The 13271-nt window shown below is 39.4% G+C and overlaps 1 protein-coding gene across 5 annotated transcripts in view; it reads left to right on the forward strand.

Annotated features, from left to right (window-relative positions):
- Window positions 1-13271, forward strand: part of EXT2 (exostosin glycosyltransferase 2) — a 139106-nt gene that overhangs the window by 99014 nt on the left and 26821 nt on the right. The window lies entirely within an intron of this gene.

Genomic DNA, 13271 nt, shown 5'->3' on the forward strand with positions numbered 1-13271 from the left:
GGCGACAGGCAGAGGCCTGCGGCTGCAGGGGCGAATTGGTGGTATCAGACCCAAGCAAAACAGAGGGTGCACATCAATTAGCCACAGCCAGCACAAGGGAAAGTGGGGGAATTTATCCCCAATAGTCATCCTGCTTTGGGGAGAGAGGTAACGATCTTTAGTTGACTCAGGATCTATTAAATTTGAGGTTCTAAGAAATCATGAAACTTTATTTAATGAAGCCATATTTGGTACATGTGTTTGTTATAGAAATTTATTTTCTAAGCCTTAAAAGTGGATTTTTTTTTCTTATTTTTTAAATCATCAAAGTAAGATAACACATTTACAGGAGACTTGGAAAATACAGAGCAAAGTTACATATAGTTCCACTATATATTACAGTTCTTTTTTTAAAGTAGGTAAATTAAGATTTTTAGTTGGAGTTTCAATATCAGACTTTCAAAAATTAATAGAATGAATATACAGAAAAGTAGGAAGATATAATAGACCTAAAAGGCACCATCAACCAGTTCAACATAATTAAGATTCATACAACTTTCACACAATAATAGGATACAAATTCTGTTCAAGTTCCCATACACAGTAAACTAGGAGACATTGGAATATAGCCAGGGACATAAAACAAGGTGCAAAAATCTCATGGTCTAAAGGTATTGAAATCATAGAGTCTATTCTCTTACCACTGTGGAGTTATGTTAGAAACCATATTTTTAAAGATATGAAAGTAACTCACCTATTTTCCAGTGCAATATGACATTTACCAAGAGATATCTTTGATTTAGCTATTAAAAGCTTCAATAAAGTTAGAAGACTGAAAAACAACACAGTTATTGCAGAGAAGAAAGTATTTAAGAAATTAATATCAAAGATACTTTAGAAAACCTCATGTATTTGGAAATTCAATGTCCACTAAAAGTGGATTTTAAAGGGAAGAAATAGGAATCCCCCTGTGACCACCAGCACCAAAAATTAAAAGCTCATATTCCCCCAGGTGTAATCCTATGGACTGTAGCTTACAAGGCTCCTATGTCCATGGAATTTTCCAGGCAAGAGTACTGGAATGGGTGGCCATTTCCATCTCCAGGGGATCTTCCTGACTCGGGGAGCAAACCCAGGTCTCCCACATTGCAGGCAAACGCTTTACCCTCTGAGCCACCAGGGAAGCCCTTTTTATATATAGACATAAATAATTTAACATACATGGAAATATATATAAATAATTACATATAATGCATATTATATATAAATAACTATATATCAGTTCAGTCGCTCAGTCGTGTCTGACTCTTTGTGACCCCATGGATTGCAGCACGCCAGGCCTCCCTGTCCATCACCAACTTCCAGAGTCCACCAAAACCCATGTCCATTGAGTTGGTGATGCCATCCAACCATCTCATCCTCTGTCGTCCCCTTCTCCTCCCACTCTCAATCTTTCCCAGCGTCAGAGTCTTTTCCAATGAGTCAGCTCTTCACATCAGGTGGCCAAAGTATTGGAGTTTCAGCTTCAACATCAGTCCTTCCAATGAACACCCAGGACTGATCTCCTTTAGGATGGACTGGTTGGATCTCCTTGCAGTCAAAGGGACTCTCAAAAGTCTTCTCCAACACCACAGTTCAAAAGCGTCAATTCTTTGGCACTCAGCTTTCTTTATAGTCTAACTCTCACATCCATACATGACTATTATAGAAAAACCATAGCTTTGACTAGATGGACCTTTGTTGGCACAGTAATGTCTCTGCTTTTTAATATGCTGTCTAGGTTGGTCATAACTTTTCTTCCAAGGAGCAAGCGTCTTTTAATTTCAGGGCTGCAGTTACCATCTACAGTGATTTTGGAGCCCAAAACAATAATGTCTGCCAGTGTTTCCACATCTATTTGCCATGAAGTGATGGGACCAGATGCCATGATCTTTTTTTTCTGAATGTTGAGCTTTAAGCTCAACGTTTTATAATTATATATAATGTATATTATATATAAAATATATTTATATATCCATTGAGTATAAAAGAAATTGCTGTGAAATAGGCTGATATGTGAATACTCTGGTCGATATCATTACTGGCCGGTGAAAGGCATGAAAATAGCTAGTAAAACATAGACTCAGTTTCCTGAGTTTATTTCCATTCATAGAGATGTGTTTCCCATCATCACACCTAGGGTGTTGGGTGATTTTTCATACACTATCATTCCCTTTTTTTTAAAAAAAACAACAAATTACTTATTTCTCTAGCCAACTCATGGCAAAAAGACCTGTTTTTTTTCCTGCCAATGTTTTCTCTCTCTATTGCACATAATGGCTTCAAACTGTATCCATGTGTTTGTTTTTGTGGTAAAAGGAAGGTAGGAAATGGGACCATTTCAAATGAGGAAAGGTAACCAAGATGGACTGAATGAAGTCTGATAAAAGAAAGGTACCCTGGATGAATTCCTTTCAACCATGGCTTAAAATCTTGGGATCTCAGGAATATTGCAGCCTGAAATCTCTTTCAACCTTTAGTTCATTTAGAGCGACAAAAAATTTATTGATGAGAGGAAGTGCAAAACCCAGAGGGACTGAGCTTGAATCTTCATCTCTTTCCCCTGATGCCCTGTGTTTACTCCACGTTACCTCTGAAGAAGTCAGTTGTGTATCAAGAGATAGGGGCAGGGACACCCTTCATCTCTAGTAATGGGGGTCGTCTCCAGATGCTAAGAAAGGAATAACTTCCCTAACTACCATCTCTGTGTTGCTTACTGTGTTCCTACCAATTTGCCGGGTGTTTACATGCATCAATGGAGATCAGTCCTGGATTTTCATTGGAAGGACTGATGTTGAAGCTGAAACTCCAATACTTTGGCCATCTGATGAGAATAGCTGACTCATTTGAAAAGACCCTGATGCTAGGAAAGATTGAGGGTGGGAGGAGAAGGGGACGACAGAGGATGAGATGGTTGGATGGCCTCACTGATTGAATGGACATGGGTTTGGGTAAACTCCAGGAGTTGGTGATGGTCAGGGAGGCCTGGCGTGCTGTGGTTCATGGGGTCGCAAGGGGTCAGCTGTGACTGAGTGACTCAACTGAACTGAACTGAATGATCTTTTCCCAAACCTCTTAGGCAGTTATTGGGTTTTGTTGTTTTTTTTTCCTTTCTTTACTGAGACTAAGCAAGATTAGATGACTTGCCTACAGTCACACAGCTAAATAAGTGGAAAAGTTCGGATCTGAATCCAAGTTTGGGTGACATTATATTGTCTTCCTTGAGGATTTTACCATGTCAGAGACTACTGGTCCTCAAAAGTAGTCCTCAGAACCATCTGTCACTTGTCCATCACTAGATTACCTTGGTACTAAGGAAAACAGATTCATTTCTCAGGCATCCCTACCACTGGTGCTTTAGGTTGCTGTTGTGAAGTTATCTCTTGCATGGTAATTGACACTATGAAAAAAGTTAGTACTGGACCCAAGTTTCTATTCTGTCACCATGGATGATTTATGTAATTGTGTATGGGACATACACAGGATGATTATGTAATCTCTCTGGGCTGTAGTTTATTCTCGCACAGAATGGTGCTGACTTTGTCTGCTTCACTGGGTTGTCATGTACGTTAGATAAGATTGTGTAGCGCTTAGTAAGTGCACGTTCTGGCTGGTGGGCCGTGTGCTCTGCTCTTTGTGAGATGCTCCATCAGCTGTTCCACCACGACTTCTGCCGTCCTTCTCACAACCCAGTGATTCATAGGGAGGGCTTGTGGTTGTTTTCATCATTCAGAAGGGGCAGTTCTCTTCTGGGGAGGGTACCCAGTTTTGTGTTGAATCAGAAGACAGAAGAGGATGGTACTTCTAAATCCTGTTTTTAATGCCAAAGCCTGGGATTATTTTCATGCAGACTTGATGGATTAAGAGAATAAACAAATCAGTTAATAAAAATTTATGTCCCAGGGGGTTATGTTGGAGCCCAGAACTACTTCTTTGTCACAGTTATCACTGTGTGTTAGGATTATATCTATCTTGTTGACTGTTTTTCATCCTTCAGCACTCAGATCAAAAGAAGCTTTCAGAAAGTCTCCAGACTAGAGCACTCAACCTCTTTGTAAGCAAATAATTGTGAAGTGTGTTGTTTAGTGTCTGCTTTTCTTCTAGAATGTAAGCCCCATAGAGACAGAAATATGGCTGTCTTATTCATTGCTGTATCCTCTGTGCCTAACCCAGCTCAAGCCATTCAGCAGTTAGTAATATTTGATAAATGAACAAATTTACATTACCAGCATGCACATGAAAGATAGGAGACAGATTATTCTGGCCTGCATGCCTTTCCTCTTTACTGTGATCCATAACCTAGATGCAACCATTTTAGAAAACAGTTTGGAGTTTGAAATGTTGAATATAAATCTACCATGTGACCCCACCATTCTTCCCACAGAGATTTACCCTAGAGAAATGAGAGCATATGTATACATAAATACTTGTATGCTAATGTAAGTTTTAGTGTTTGTACTTGCAGTGTGTGTTTCTAAAAGCCAAAAACCGGAGGAAAAAAAAAATCTTATCAGAAGTTGAATGAATAAACTGATTGTGGTGTATCCATACAGTAGAGTACTACTTAGGAATAAGTAGATGAGCTATTGATACGTACAACATAGATGTATTTAAAAATAATTATGCTGAGTGAATGAAGCAAGGTGAAAAAGAGAACATATTTTATGATTTCATTTATAGGAAACACAAACTAAATCTTCAGTGATTGAAAGATCAGTGGCTGCCTGGAGAAGGGTAGGGCAAGTCAATTTGAAAAATTTAGTAAAATGTGTGCCCCATCGGTTCAATGAAAGCTATAAAACATTGCTCAAAGAAATTGAATGGCTTCATAAATGGAAAGATGTATCATACATCTGAATCTGAAGATTCACTATTATTAAGGGGTAAGTTCTTCCCAAACTGATTTATAGATTCAAAGCAAGCACAGTCAAAATCCCAGAAGGCTTTTTTAAAAATTGAAATTGATAGCAGTTCTAAAATTGAAATGGAAACACAATAGACCTGAAAAAGCCAAAGCAGTTTTAAGAAAGAAGGACAAAATTGTAAGACTGCCTTATTTTAAGCGTAAAAAGCTAACGTAATCAAGACTCTGTGGTATTGGTGTAAACCTAGACGTGTAGATCAATGAAACAGAATATAAAGAGTCTAGAAATAGACTACATGTGTGGTCAATCAGTTTTCAGCAAAAGACCCAAGTCAATTCAGTAGAGGTGGAATAGGCTTTTCACTAAATAGTGCTGGAGCAATTTGATATCCATATGTCAGTTCAGAATAGATCTTGTCCTAAATGCAAGAACTAAAATTATAAAAACTTCTTCAAGGTAACAGTGAAAAAAATTCTAGTGTGCCTGAGCTAAGCAATGATTTTTTTTTTTTTAGGTAAGAGACAAACAGCATAATTTAGAAAAGAAATCATATTGGATTTCATCAAAATTAGCAACACTTAAAAAGACACTTCTAAGAAAATAAAAAGGCAATTTATAGACTGGGGAAAATATTTTCAGTATATATAAAGAACTATTCACACCTCTATCATGAGAAAACAAGTCAATTAAAAATGCGCAAAAGATTTGAGCAGTTACTTCATAAAAGAAAATATAGAGGTATAAACTAACATACGGAAAAACTCTCCACCTCATAGTCATTAGGGCAATTCTGCAGTAAAAGCACAATGAGTTAACACTATATACCCACTACTGTGACTAAATAAAATTGAAAATACTGACAGTGGCACATGTTGGTTAGACTGTGGAGCAACTTAGAGCTCTCATACATTGTTGGCAAAAATGTGAAATGGTACAACCAGTTTGGAAAAATGTTTGGCAGATTCCCATAAAGTTAGAAAAAATGTTGCACTCTTCTATGACCAGATTCCAAAAGAAATTCATAGCCTCACTCATAATATAGAAAATCTAGATACATCAACTTGCAAATGGAGAAACAATATGGAATACCTATGCTGTGAAATATCATTCAGCAATAAAAAGAAATAAACTACTGATACATCCAACAACGTGGATAAATCTCAGAATTGTTATACTGAGAGAATGAAGCCATGTGCAAAAGACTACTTACTGACATGTTCTGTGCATAAAATTCTAGAGTTGGAAAAACTGTGTTGCCAGGAGTGAGGGTGGACCTGACAGCAAAAGAGCAGAAGGAACTTTTCACATGATGGAAATGTTCTATTATGATTGTGATGATGGTTATATGACTATGTACTTTTATCAACACAGACTTTGAACTGGTGATTTTATTGTAAGTAAATTATTTTCCAAACCTGAAGAAAAATTGTGGGATGCAGCTAAAGCAGTTCTTAGGGAAAATTTATAACAAGTAAATGCATATAATAGGAAAGAAAAGGTTAAAAGCAGTTACCTAAAGTTTGTTCTATTTTAAGGAGCTAGAAAAAGAAGAGTAAGTTAAACTCAGAGCAAGTAGAAGAATAAAGATAAATGCTAATAAAAATCAATGAACTAGAAAACAGAACAACAGAAAATTAATAGACCCCCAAATTTACTTTTTGAAAAAATTAACAAAATTGATAAATCCCTAGCCAAACCACTCAAAACAAAGGAACACAACTTGTCATTATCAGGAATGAAAAGGAATTAAGGAAGGGTTGTCATTATAGATCCTACAGGCTTTTAAAGAATATTATAACAAAGAAGGGCTTCCCTGGTGGCTCAGATGGTTAAGAATCTGCCTGCAACACAGGAGACCTGGGTTCAATGCCTGGGTGGAGAAAATTGCCTGGAAAAGGAAATGGCTACCCACTCCAGTATTCTTGCCTGGAGAATTCTGAAAGATGACCACCAGAAAACTAGAGCTCATCAATGAATTTGGTAAAGTTGCAAGATACAAAACTAATACACAGAAATCTCTTGAATTCCTATGCACTAACAACAGAAGATCAGAAAGAGAAATTAAGGAAACAATCCCATTTACCATCACATCAAAAAGAATAAAATACCTCAGAATAAACCTACCAAAGGAGGTGAAAGACCTGTACTTAGAAAACAATAAGATACTCTTTTTTTTTTTTTTTTTAGAAAACAATAAGATACTCTTGAAAGAAATCAAAGATGACACCAACAGATGGAGAGAGATACCATGTTCTTGGATTGGAAGAAGAATATTATGAAAATGTCTGTACTACTGAAAGCAGTCAACAGAGTCAGTGCAATCCCTATCAAATTGCTAGTAGTATTTTTTACAGAATTAGAACAAAAATTTTTACAATTTGTATGGAAACACAAAAGATCCCAAATAGCCAAAGCAATTTTAAGGAAGACGAATGGGGCTGGAAGAATCAAGCTCCCTGACATCAGACTATACTACAAAGAGATGGTCATCAAAACAATATGGTACTGGCACAAAAACAAATATGGATCAGTTGAGCAGAATAGAAAGTCCAGAGATAATCCATGTACCTATGGTCACCTAATCTATGACAAAGGAGGCAAAATATACAATGGAGAAAAGACAATCTCTTCAATAAGTAGTGCTGGGAAAACTGGACTGCTACATATAAAAGATTGAAATTAGAACATTCCCTAACACCATACACAAAAATAAGCTCAAAATGGATTAAAGACCTCAATTTAAGACTGGATACTACAAAACTCTTAGAGGAAAATACAGGCAGAACTCCCTCTGACATAAATTGCTGCAAGATCTTTTTCAATCCACTGCCTCGAGTAATGAAAATAAAAATAAACAAATTGGACTTAATTAAACTTAAAAGCTTTTGCACAGCAAAGGAAACCATAAACAAAACAAAAAGACAATCCACAGAATGAGAGAAAATGTTTGCAAACAAAGTGACCAACAAGGGATTAATCTCCAGAATATACAAATAGCTCATGCATTTCAATGTCAAAAAAACAAACAACTCAATCAAAAAAGTGGGCAGAAGATCTAAGCAGACATTTCTCCAGAGAAGATATACAGATGATCAAGAGGCACATAAAAACATACTCAACGTAACTAAGTAATCCAAACATCACTAGAGAAATCCAAATCAAAACTACGATGAGGTATCACTTCACATTGGTCAGAATGGCCATCATGAAAAAAATCAGCAAACAATAAGTGCTGGGGAAGGTGTGGAGAAAGGGAAACCTCCTACACTGTTCGTGGGAATGTAAATTGGTATAACCATTATGGAGAACAGTATAGAGGTTCCTTAAAAAACTAAAAATAGAGCTACCCATGATTCAGCAATCCTACTCCTGGGCGTGTCTGGAGAAAAACATGATCTGAAAGGATCCCTGCACCCCGGCATTCATTGCAGCACTGTTTACAACAGCCAAGACATGGAAGCAACCTGAATGTCCATCGTCGGAGGAGCGGATAAAGATGTGGAGATATATATATATATACATTTTCACATATTTATGTGGAGGCAGAGGATGGGATGGTTAGATAGCATCACAGACTCAATGGCCATGAGTTTGAGTGAACTCTGGGAGATAGTGGAGGACAGAGGAGCCTGGTGTGCTACAGTCCCTGGGGTCTCCAAGAGTTGGACACAACTCAGTGACTAAACAGCAGAGTATCACCGAGTTAGGAGTCACACTAATAAGACATGTAGTTCATATTAGTGCTGTTCTCCCCATACCGTGCCACCTGCAAAGATTTCATTGTGTAACTGTTCCATTTTTGCCTCTGTGCCACTCAAACCCATTTGTTTGAAACCTCTTTTTGGTGAAGGTAAAAACACCTGAACATTTTGTTTCATATTCTGATATTCACAAATAATCCATATAGTCAGGAAAACAGACTCTCTACTAATGGTTTCAATAGAATGGATTTACCATATGAAAATTTCTAATACAAGGTGTTAGAGAGCTGAGAGGACAAAAAGCGAATACTGAGAAGTACAAAGGGTTAGCAATTCTGGAGTGCATCCACCACCCCTAGGATGGGAAAAGTGAAGGAAGAGAGGGAGGAGGTTGGGGTTGTTAGAACCTGGAAGCAAGGAAGGGACACCCCATCCCACTCCCTGCCCCCCAGGGCTGGGCCTTAGACCTCTGAGGGGGGTAGGGCCACTGGCTGCTACTGCTGGTAATTCCAAGGGGTCAAGATGAAGTTGGTTCTGCCAGAAGAGGTTAGAACCACCTGCCGACTCGGGTGAAATGCCACACTGTCCGGGAAAAGCAGGCAAAACAGAAGTCATTTCCTTCTCCTTTTCTCCAGTTTTCTAACTTCTGTCTGGTGCCCCTACTGACAGAACCTAACAGGAAGCCACCTAGCAAAGGTGAGATGTTTGCTGAGTCTCAGCCCCCGCATCACAAGGCGGAATTTAGGATCTAGGAGCTGCAAGTCCACCACCCCTTTGGCTACTCCACAGCCCCCATACACACCTTTCTACGCATATTGGTACTTCCATGCAGCAGCGACTTTATTCTTCCACTGAGAAGATGTAACTATCCTTTATGCAGAGAAAGGCCTCATGTTCCCTCCCCAGAAGGGGAGAAAACGAAGTCCCATTGGGCATAATTATCAATGTCTGTGTAATTATGAATTCCTTCTCTAATTTAGTCACAGGTCTCCTTAATATTTTATAACTTAATGAATGAATTCCAGACTTCCAATGCTGGACAAGATTGAGCAAGCACATCCCACCCTGTTTCTGGAAAAGAAAGACAGACTGGTTAGGATCCTCAGGACTTAAGAGATATTCCAGCAGTTCCCCTGGATTTTTTTCCCCTTCCTTTCTTCCTCCATCTCTCCCTCCCTCTCATATACCCTAGCCTCAGAGCTAGAGATGGCCATGCCACAGGGACAGATAACACACTAAACTAACATGCAGACAGCCATCCCCCACTTTCTCTTGTAAAGGCTGGGAAGAAGGCAGACATGCAGATGGAACCTTTCTGACCATACCCGCTTTACGCCAGGCAGATGCCACCAAAGAAGCCATATGTACCCCTGCAGCTAGATGCTGTGATTATGAAGATTGTCCACAAGAGCCCTGCTGTCCATCCCCATCCTGCACTAACAGGAGACAGGAGCAGAGACGGCACTCCTGCCCTGCCCCCTGTCCACTCTGGGGACTGTGGAGTGGAGCCCACCTGACCATCCATGTCCTCCACGAAGCAAATGTCAGTGAAGAGGCAGCTGCAGAGTCTGTTGGAGGGGTGCGGAATCCAGTCCACCATCCCCAGCCTGCACCAGAGAAGTAGACAGCAAGAGACAGCATCTCATCCCTTCCCAGCTAGAGTGGAGGGAAGGTTGTGTTAGGGAGGGATTCTTTAAATCTGTGTGTGAAGTTCTGAGCACACTCGTGCCCCTCTCCCTTCAAAGCAGCCCACGCATGAAACACTAGAACCAACACAACAAAAGCTATGAGAAATAAACTATGGTGTAGAATACTGCCCAGGTTCCAGATTGGCCTCTGAGTCGGGTAGACCAGAATAGCCCCAATATAGTCTTTGAAAATTAAATTGCTGTTCAGCCCACAGCCCATAGAAGTGGATCAGGACATGCATTCTGAACCTAAACTCCGTGCTAAAATTGAACATGTACAAGGCAGCAGCATTGCATAGTGATACTCAACATGTTCAGGAAAAAATCCAACATTACTCTCCATACCAAGAACCAGGGAAATTGCAACCTTAGTGAGAAAAGATAATCAGCAGTTGCCAACACCAAAATGACACAGATGTTGGAATTCTTGACCAGGATATTAAAACCGCTGCTTTAAAAAAAAATCCTCTAATAAGCAATTATGAGCACTGTTAAGTGGAAAAATAGAAAGTTTCCACTTTCAGCAAAGAAACAGAAGATATAAAGAAAAACCAGATGGTAATTTCAGTACTGAAAATTTCAGTAACCAAAATTTAAAACTTAATGGGCTCAATCAATGAATGAAAATAACAGGAAAGAATTGGTGAACTTGAGGATGAAACAATACGAAGTATCCAGTCTAAATAGCACAGAGAAAATAGATTGGGGGGAAAAAAAACAGACACTTAGGGACTGGTCGGACAATCACAAAACATATAACATTCATGTCATCAGAGTCCCAGTAGAGGAGAAAAAATGTGGGGCAGAAAAAATATTTGGTGAAATAATGGCTGAAAGCTTACAAAATTTGTCTGTAAGGTCATTAAATTTAGAGACTCAAGAAGCTGAGGAAACCACAAACATCCAAAGAATAAGTTGTATAAAGTATGTACTTTGTATATAAAGTCTATAGATTTTGAAATGATGTGTTCTTTTTCATTCTTGATAATTTTCATTTTCTCTCCTTTTCTTGATCAGCCTTGGTAAAGGAATGTCAATGTCGTGTTCTTTGCATAGAATCAACTTTTGATTTTGTTATACACTTTTCTTTAGTGTTTGTTTTATGTTTATTAACTGTCCTTTTCTTGATTAATCTCTTCCTCAGTTTCATGAGTTTAAGTTGCTGTTACTTTTCTAACCTTTTGACTTGATAGTTTAGATTAGTGATCTCAGTATTCATTTTTCTAATATATGCATTTCAAGCTGTAAATGTCTCCTTAATTAGTGCTTTAGGTACCATTCCAAGTTTTGACTTGTTCGATTTTTATTACCAAGTTTAAAATATTTTCTAATTTCTATTGTAATATCTCCTTTGACCCATAAAAGCGTTAATATATTGCATACTTTTGTCAGTTTTTAAAGTTATCTTTTTCTTATTGATTTCTGATTTGGTTTCACTGTGGTCAGAAAATGTACTGCATATGATTTCATTGTTTTGAAATTTATTGAGACTCTATGGCTCAGTAAGAGGTCTGTTTTGGTAAATGTTCTGTAGGCCCGTTAAAAGAGTAGACATTCTGCAGCAGAAGATTTAATGACCTTAGGAGGTCGATTAGGTAAGGTTAGGTACATTGGCACCTTTAATATAATCAAAATTTTTTATTTGATTATTTTTTATTCTTCTGTAGAATCTGCAACTTAGTTTCTTCTGATTTGGTTTGGTTTTGTGTGTGTGTATGTGTGTGTAGCCTTTAGCATATCTGTAGTAGTTAAAATCACAATCCTCTTTTAAATAAAAAATGGTTTAAGCAGTACTTAATATGTGGGCATCAAAGAGAAACCATGCAGCAGACCTTTCTTACTGTGACTCCAGAGACAGAGGCGTCTCCTATTTGGAAATTTTTCCGAAAGGGGCAGCCAGTAGTCCTCCAGCATCCAAGGTGGTTTTACTAGTCCTGCCTGGAGCCAAAAAATAGACCAAATGACTTCCCCCAGTCCCTCAGCTGTAATGAATCTAAGGGATCAGAAGTCAGGCAAATGTGTAAGGTGGGGTTTCTTATGAAATAATATCCAACGGCTATGCGTAGGAAGTGTCAGACTCCCTGTGAGGATCCAGGGGTATTTGGAGGTGATGCCAGCAGTGCGTGAGGAGTGGAAGGGAGAACCGGCCACTGCCTTAGTGGAGGAGAGTGGTGACCAGGGCCTGTTTGGATTATGATTCTGCTGTCCCTCTTGAGACCTAATATGCAGGCTCAGGCCCCAGAGTCTCTCACCGATCAGAGGGCAGCCTCACAAACAAGCATGTCTCACCAACCAGAGGGCATTTTAAAGCAGAGCTGGTATTGGAGGGTTGGAAGCATCACTCCACAGAGATGGTTTTAAAGCACCAGGCTCCACGGTTGCTTAAGGGGCTTGGAGCAGAGGCTGAAGGCAGCTCGGTGATGGCACACTCCCTGCCTGAGCTATGAGAAAGGAAGGCGGCCCCATGCAGGGATGAAAGAGCAGTGACGGGGGATGATCTCTGCTACCTGGGCTGTTAGCTTGAAACCAGTTGTGACCTCTGGGATCCCTTTCCCGGAGGCAGTTGTTGGAGCCACAGCAGTGCTCAGCCAGCCTCTGCGAAACCGTAGCTCACGAGGGGAACGTTGAGGCTGTCCTGGGATCCGCCAGCAAGGCTGCCGCACCATCCTGGTTCAGAGAGGAACCGACCCTCCCTGCGCCGGGTACCATTCATAGCACCCCAGGCAGAGGGCTCTCTGTCTTGGTGTTGGAATGGGAAGGGAACCTTGGAGACCATTCTGTTACTTCATGCTTTATTGCTGAGAAAACTGAGGTGTGAAGAGGTGAAGTTACTTCTCTAAGGTGTTTAAAAGTATGTTGAATATAACCCTTTAAGGGACACTCTAGCAAGTTCTTGGGACTGAAAGGCCAGACCCTGTAAGAAAGGCTTTTTTTTTTTTTTTTTTTCCTTCCAATGTCTGTGACTTGAGCACACAGACATTTGGATTCAAGACCTAATC

The sequence above is a fragment of the Cervus elaphus genome, chromosome 1 (genome assembly GCF_910594005.1).
Source record: "Cervus elaphus chromosome 1, mCerEla1.1, whole genome shotgun sequence".
NCBI lineage: Eukaryota > Metazoa > Chordata > Mammalia > Artiodactyla > Cervidae > Cervus > Cervus elaphus.